We start from the raw sequence: 7,812 nt of genomic DNA on the forward strand, positions 1-7,812 counted from the left end.
CAGTTCAGTTCAGTCGCTCAGTCGTGTCCGACTTTTTGCTACCCCATTAATCACAGCATGCCAGGCCTCCCTGTCCATCACCAACTCCCGGAGTTTACTCAAATTCATGCCCATTGAGTCAGTGATGCCATCCAGGAATCTCATCCTCTGTCTCCCCCTTCTCCTCCTGCCCCCAATCCCTCCCAGCATCAGGGTCTTTTCCAATGAGTCAACTCTTCGCATGAGGTGGCCAAAGTACTGGAGTTTCAGCTTCAGCATAAGTCCTTCCAATGAACACCCAGGACTGATCTCCTTTAGGATAGACTGGTTGGATCTCCTTGCAGTCCAAGGGACTTACAATATTGTAAATTGCGGGGAGCCGGCCTGACTGCTCAGGCCCCTTCTCGGCCATGGGAGAGATCAAAGGGAGAGAGATCTGTCCCGCCACCCCTGATTTATTAAAGTGCAAATTGGCCTTTCTCACCTCCCTCAAGGAAATTGCTGCAGCCACCATTTGCCCATTCTCCTGACTCTGACAAGATTATCAAGCTTCTGTGAATTTTTAACTGATTGTAAGACGCCAGTGCCATCCTCTGCTAGTCTTAAAGAGTTGAGATAAAATTCATGAGCTAAAACTGGTGTCTGCAGTTCTGCACGTATGCATGCCTTTGATCTAAAATTTGGTGAGTCCTGTGAGCATATATATGTATGTTACCCCTCAGTAAATTTGTCGGAATCAGTCACAAGCTGACTCCGTCCCTCTCAACACCATCTTTCCAAGTCTTTCATTTCTCAGGTGCTCTGGTGATTGCGTCCTCGACCTGTTCCTTAGCTGGCTGGCCCGGCAGTAAATCAACTATACTTCAATGTTAAAAAAAGAAGCAAATATGAGAGTCCATCAAGTACTGCATTTATGTCTCCTTTTGCTGGTTTGTGCCCAGTGTTTTAACATGTGGGTCACTTGACATGGGTCAGAATCTAGTGAACCCTTCACTAGCATCCTCCAAAGCTGCAACATTCCCCTCTCATTCTCGGGGTTTTCTTCCAGGAGGAGCAGGGCTCCTGATCTCTTACATCATTTTCCTTCTCCATCTCTGTGCTCAGCTCTCCCAGCAAACAGAGCTCCCTGAATAAGCAGACGGAGTCACATCACTTTTACCCTCTTCCATCCTTTTGTGCAAGGCTGGGTGCACGCGTGATGCTGATTCCATTTTTGTGTTGCTTGAATTAACATCAGAGGCTTTAAGTGCCCCTTCTCGTGGTTGGGGTCCAGCTGGGCTTGTGTGTCCCTCTGCACTGGGGTGTCTCAGGTCATGTGCAGACAGTGGGGAGTCCAGCAAGAGGACTGGGAGGGAGCAGGGTTGTAAGTAGGGTCCCAAGTCTTACAGCTCATACATCTCATGGTTCCTTATGATCAAATGAGTTCAAGTGTCCATTGAAAAATGCCGGGGTCCAGCCTCGACAGGATCCAGGGGGTACCCTCAGGATGAACGGCGTCAGCGAGAGAAAGAGAGACGTGAGACTAGCCTTGATAGGGCCAAGTCTGTGTTTTACTTTTTGACAACCGGTTTTATACCCTTTCACAGAACGTTTTCAAGGTACAAGATGCTTACTCATGATTACACAGGATTAGCATTACATCATTTTGATTTTTAGGAAAAGCAGGATTTTTTTTTGCTTTCTAATTCTATAGTAATTTTTAGCACATGATCTTCTGACCTTGAGGCTATTAACATTTCATGCAGGTCAGGTGATTGTAAACCTATTTTCCGTTTTTATGGTGACCTTAACTGAAAGGTAACAGGGTCATAGGGAAATAGTACAGAGTAGAATTATATTCTTGTTAATACAAAAATTAATCTTTCTGCAAAAGTTGTCAGTTGCGTTTATCTAAGAAGTTTACCCCATACAGACTCTGCGGCTTCAGTGAGGCAGCTTCTGCCTAGTACTCCTGGCTGACAATAAACAACCATCTCATTGTTACCACACTAGGGCTAAGTTCTTATTTCCCTAGATCTTTAACTATATTAACAATGGTTTTTATAACACAACCTTAGCACATTAAAGGCAAAAATACAGCAAGCAAAACACAGCAAGCAAATCACAACCCAATAACCACCTATAGAATAATTTTTTTATGTTTTCTAATAGGACTCCTTTACCCCTTAAAAGGGCTCTATATCTATTAGGCCTTTTATATAATCAGGTTCTTTATGCTATTTTATGATTAGGATATTATAAGCAATCATGCATATTAGTACCAAGCGCATAAATGCATTTGGCTAACAAAACTACCAGCAAAGGAGTTTGAATTAAAACACTCTTTTCACCCTGGATAATCTCATAAAATACCACCACCTGGGAAACTATTTGATTAAAGTTCTAAATTGTTTCTTATTTGGGAAGAGATCGGGGAAGACCTTCCTGCCTGTGTCAGAGAAATTAGGGAGTAGTCCATTGAGGCAGGCATCAGAAAGACAGATATCATCTTTAAGGTGAGAGCCGGGGGCAGCTTTTCGAAATCTCTGAAAACCTGATCTGCCTTGCCTGTCAGGCTTTCTCTTCGTGACCTTGTCACGGGTGGGATCTCGTGAGCTGGCCTTTTCGAAAACCCCTGAAAACCTGATTCGCCTTGCCCGTCAGGTTTTTTCCCTTATGGCCTTGTTAGGGGTAGGGTTTCATGAGTTGACTTTTTTGAAACCCCTGAAAACTTGATTCGCCTTGCCCGTCAGGTTTTCTCCCCTATGGCCTTTTTAGGGGTAGGGTCTCGTGTGTTGGCTCCCGGCAGAAAAAATCAATAAACAATCTAACAGGAATAAAAGAGTTTTATTTGAGCCAAGCTGAGCACTATAGCCCAGGAGGCAGACTCTTAAATAACTCTGAAGAACTGCTCTGGTATTCTTATTTTGGCAGTGCTGCATGGCATGCGGGAGGAGGGGGGTGTGAAAGGTCCTTAGTTCAAACCAAGGATCGAACCCATGCCCACTGCAGAGGATGCATAGAGGACTGCCAGGGAATTCTCAGAACTGTCCCACTGAAGCATGGCTTCCAGCACAGTCTTATGCCTCATCCAAACAGAGAACATGCATCACACACCACAGGGTGTATTCCTTCAAGTTTCAAAAATACCAACTTGGTACATAGACAGTGAGACAGCAGGACCCTGGTGTCTCAGCTCCAGCCCCGCATGGCTTAATCTCAGCCTCCCTGACTGACCTAGTGCTCCAGGCTCTGCTCCAAGGATCCAGTAAGTCTCGGGTCACCCTCTTCTGTAGGAGACTCGGAGCTGAGTTCACATCCTCCCAAAGAGATCTCTGTAACCCCAGATGGAGGGGGTCAGCCCGGCTCCAGACTGAGGATGGAGAGACCCGTTTTACAGATGAAAATAGGAGCTGGGGGCTCTTGTGTTTTGTGTGAGAATCAGTGGGCAGGGGGGTGGGAGGCCTCGGGAAGGCAGGTTGGATCAGTGCCTGGAGGTTCTTGGGTGTGTGCTAAGTCACTTCAGTCATGTCTGACTCTTTGCGACCCTAGGGACTGTAACCCTCCAGGCTCCTCTGTCCATGGAGATTCTCCAAGCAAGAATACTGGAGTGGGTTGCCATTTGCTCCTCCAGGGTTTCTTCCCAACCCAGGGATCAAACCAGCGACTCTTATATAAGTCTCCTGCATTGGCAAGCAGGCTCTTAATCACTCACTTTTTTTTGGACTGGTGCTCAAGCAATAGTGAAGATTGTCCTCATACAGGGCTTATGATATATGGGCCACCCACTTCAGTCTCTTGTACACCATCTGCCTTTTGAATCTATGGGTTCCTCATCTGCTGATACGAGGGAACAGTAAAGGACTTGCCTGTCAGCAGATGTTGGTGTCTGGAGGGGATGATGATAGCTTCTTGTTGTTCAGTCACTCAGTCATGTCCGGCTCTTCACGACCCCATGGACTGTAGCACACCAGGCTTCCCTGTCTGTCACCATCTCCCGAGTTTGCTCAAGTTATTGCTTTGTTGATTTATATTAAATCACCTTAGGGTTTTTATACCCAGCAACTCTTTGAAGCTGGTCTCTATTATTTATCATTGGCAACAACAACAACAAGGTAGTAAAATATACATGACATAATATTTACCATCATAACCATTTTTTTGAAAAATTCAAACCCAAAACCCACATGATCCACAGGATTTTAACACGGATCAAATGTAGGACCATGGCAGTGAAAGTTCTCACTCTGAGCCACTGAGCTGCCAGGGAATTCCCATCTAAACCAGTTTTAAGTGTACAGTTCAGTAATATTAAGTATATTTACTTTGCCGTCCAGCCAATATGAAGAGCTCCTTTGTATCTCGTAAAATGGAAACTGTGCCCCATTTAACAATACCTCCCCATTTTCCCCTTAACCTCAGCCCCTGGCAAAGCATCTTTCTACTTTCTGTCTCTATGGCTTTGTCTCCTCTCGATACTTCATAGAAGTGGAATCATACAATACAAACATACAATATAGTGGCAAGTGTCTTAAGGGTGGCTCAGATGGTAAAGGATCTGCCTGCAATGCAGGAGATCTGGGTTGGGACGATCCCCTGGAGGAGGGCATGGCAACCCACTACAGTATTCTTGCCTGGAAAATCCCCAAGGACAGAAGAGTCAGAGGGGTTGCAAAGACATAACAGAGCAACTAACACACACAGACAAGGGAGTGACAGGAAGCTTTCCCCAAGCTTTCTGGGTCTTAATTACCTCTAGCTCATAAAGAATCTGTGAGCCAAAGTGGCACATTTGGGAAGACATATTTTCGTCCCCCTCATTTCTCTTCAAGCAAATCTTCGAGTGACCTTGAAACATTAAAAATCTTCTTTATTTTTGAAGAAACCAAAGCTCACACAGAGAGAACTTATCCAATGAGTCCTTTTACCACCTGCTCCCATCCCTCCATTGCTCCGTGGAATTGAGCTTCCAGGGTCAAGGGCAGATGGACATCCTTGATGACTTTGTGTCTTGCTTTCTCAGCAGATTGTAGCCTCCTCAACTATGTCTACAATGCTGGGTCAGTATCTACTCCAGTTTGGTCAGAAGCTGGTCCGCAGGAGGCCACAGCTCAGGGAGGAACCCGAGAGTCCCGAGACCCATCCTCCGAACACTCTGGACCTGGTGGTGATGGGTTTGGACAACGTGTTGGGAGCTGGTATATACATCCTGATTGGTGGAGTGGCCAAATACGTGGCTGGACCAGCAATCATCCTTTTCTTACTGGTGGCCGGCCTGACTACTGTGTTGTCTGGGCTCTGCTATGTCGAGTTGGCAGCTGAAGTAGAGAGACCCGGTACTGTGTATTTCATCAGCTATGTCACAATGGGACAACTGTACGCCTTCATTACTGGCTGGAACCTCTTACTGTATTTAATTATTGGTGAAATGATGGAGAAGGGTGAGAAGTGGGCCTTAAGATGGAGAAAGTAGGAGAGGTGACTGGGGGCTTCACTCACTGATCAGAACTTTGTTATCCACCTTCGGGGCAGAGTTGGGAGAGGGGTAATGGTGGCAGGAAAACTGCACAACCTCGTTGCACACAGGTCTATCCTGCTTTCCTTAAATGATGGACTGAGAAACCAGAGGGAAGGAACTGTAGAGAGTGGGTGAGAGGGAGGCAAGTCTCTAGGCTCATCCCCTGACCACAGTGAAGTCTTTGCTCAGCTGTTGCTTCCATGGATTTTCCCTTGACCTCAACTTAAAAGTCAATTCTGATCTAGTCCCTCCTAGTCCCATTTAGCTGTGTTACTTTGTTTTCCATCACTTCTATCTCCTAGCATGTTAAATAGTTGGCCTTTTTGTGAATCACCTGGGTCTCCCCTGTCCACCCCATGTGAAGAAACTCTTTGAGATCAGGTGTTTTTTTTGCTCACCTCCTGCCCCAAATATCTCACATGGTGCATAATAAGGGTTCAGTTTCTGTCTGCTTGTAAACATTCCTTCTTCTGTTGCTGCAGCCACTGCCTGTATAGCCCAGGCCTGGAGCTCCACCTTTGACACCCTGATTGGGAACCACATCACTGAGGCATTAGGGGGAACTTTCTCTCTGCAACAGCCCTACTTCCTGGCCTCATTTCCAGACTTTCTTGCCCTGGGCCTGGTGCTGCTGCTCACAGGTGAGAAGGGACCAGAGACAGAAAGGGAAGAGTGGGGTATGGAGGGGGAGCTGGCATGGGGAAGGCTTGGGATGGCAGAAAGGTGGAGAGTTAGGACTGAGAAAAGAGGGTTTGGAATAAGAAAAAGAGGAAGGCAAGACAGAGAACATTTTTTCGTACCCTTGGACTATTGATAATTTAGGTTGGATCATTCTCTGGTGTGGGATGCTGTCCTGTGCATTTTTTGTTTTATTAAAGAATTGTTTTGGGGGGGATTCCCTGGTGGTTCAATGGTTAGGAGACTGTGCTTTCACTGATGAAATTTTGGGCTCAATCCCTGGTCAGGGAACTAAGATCCCACATACCAAGATGGGTACCCCTCCCCAAAAAAATCATTATTGGATGTTGAGTAGCATCTATGATTTTTATGTACCTGGTACCAGTGACACCCAACCCCCAAATTGTGACAACTGGGATGTCAACAGACAGGGCCAATGTCCCTTGGAGGACAAAATCGCCCCAGCAGATCAAAGCTCTGTGTGTGTGTGTGTGTGTGTGTGTGTGTGTGTGTGTGTGTGTGTGTGTGTTTAACTAGGAGGGAATTCATGTAAATTTAACCATTTTATTGTTTTTCCCAGCTTTACTGAAATACAATTCACTTCATGGCAAATAGATGGGGAAAGAATGGAAACAGTGAGAGACTTTATTTTCTTGGGTTCCCAAATCACTGTGGATGGGGACTTCAGCCATGAAATTAAAAGGCACTTGCTCCTTGGAAGGAAAGCTATGACAATCCTAGACAGTATATTAAAAAGCAGAGGCATCACTGCTGACAAAGATCCATCTAGTCAAAGCAATGGTTTTTCTAGTAGTCATGTACAGATGTGAGAGTTGACCATAAAGAAGGCCGAGTACCAAAGAATTGAGGCTTTTGATTGTAGTGCTGGAGAAGAGTCTTGAGAATCTCTTGGGCTGCAAGGAGATCCAATCAGTCCATCCTAAAGGAAATTAGTCCTGAATATTCATTGGAAGGACTGATGCTGAAACAGAAGCTCCAATACTTTGGCCACCTGATGAGAAGAACTGACTCATTGGAAGAGACCTTGATGTTGAGCAAGACTGAGGGCAGGAGGAAAAGTGGATGACAGAGGATGAGATGGTTGAATGGCATCATTGGCTCAATGGACATGATCTTGAGCAACTGTGGGAGACAATGAAGGACAGGGGAGCCTGGGGTGCTGCAGTCCATGGGGTCGCAAAGAACCAGACATGACTGAGCGACTGAACCACAACAACAACTGACACACAGCATTGTAAAAGTTAAAGATGATTTATAGACACAGATATTGTGAGATGATGGTCACAGTAAGGAAATATCCATCTGCAAGTGGCACTTAGTACACTCCCAGTGCGTTGTAACCACCACCCCATCTCGTACCAAACATTTTCATCACAACAAAAGGAAACCCTGTACCCACTGAGCAGTCACTGTCCATCTGTCCCCAACCACCAACCGCCAGCCCTGGGCACCCACTAGTCTGCTTTCTGTCTCTCTGGATTTAGTTATTTATTTCTCTAGCCTCACTGCAATGCATGGGGAACTCCCAGACCAGGGATTGAACCTATGCTCCCTGTAGTGGAAGCTCAGGGTCTTAGCCAATGGACTGTAAGGGGAGTCCTGGATTTAGTTATTTAGTTGTCTCATTTTCCATTTTT

This window comes from Muntiacus reevesi, chromosome 2 (assembly GCF_963930625.1).
Source record: "Muntiacus reevesi chromosome 2, mMunRee1.1, whole genome shotgun sequence".
NCBI classification, from domain to species: domain Eukaryota; kingdom Metazoa; phylum Chordata; class Mammalia; order Artiodactyla; family Cervidae; genus Muntiacus; species Muntiacus reevesi.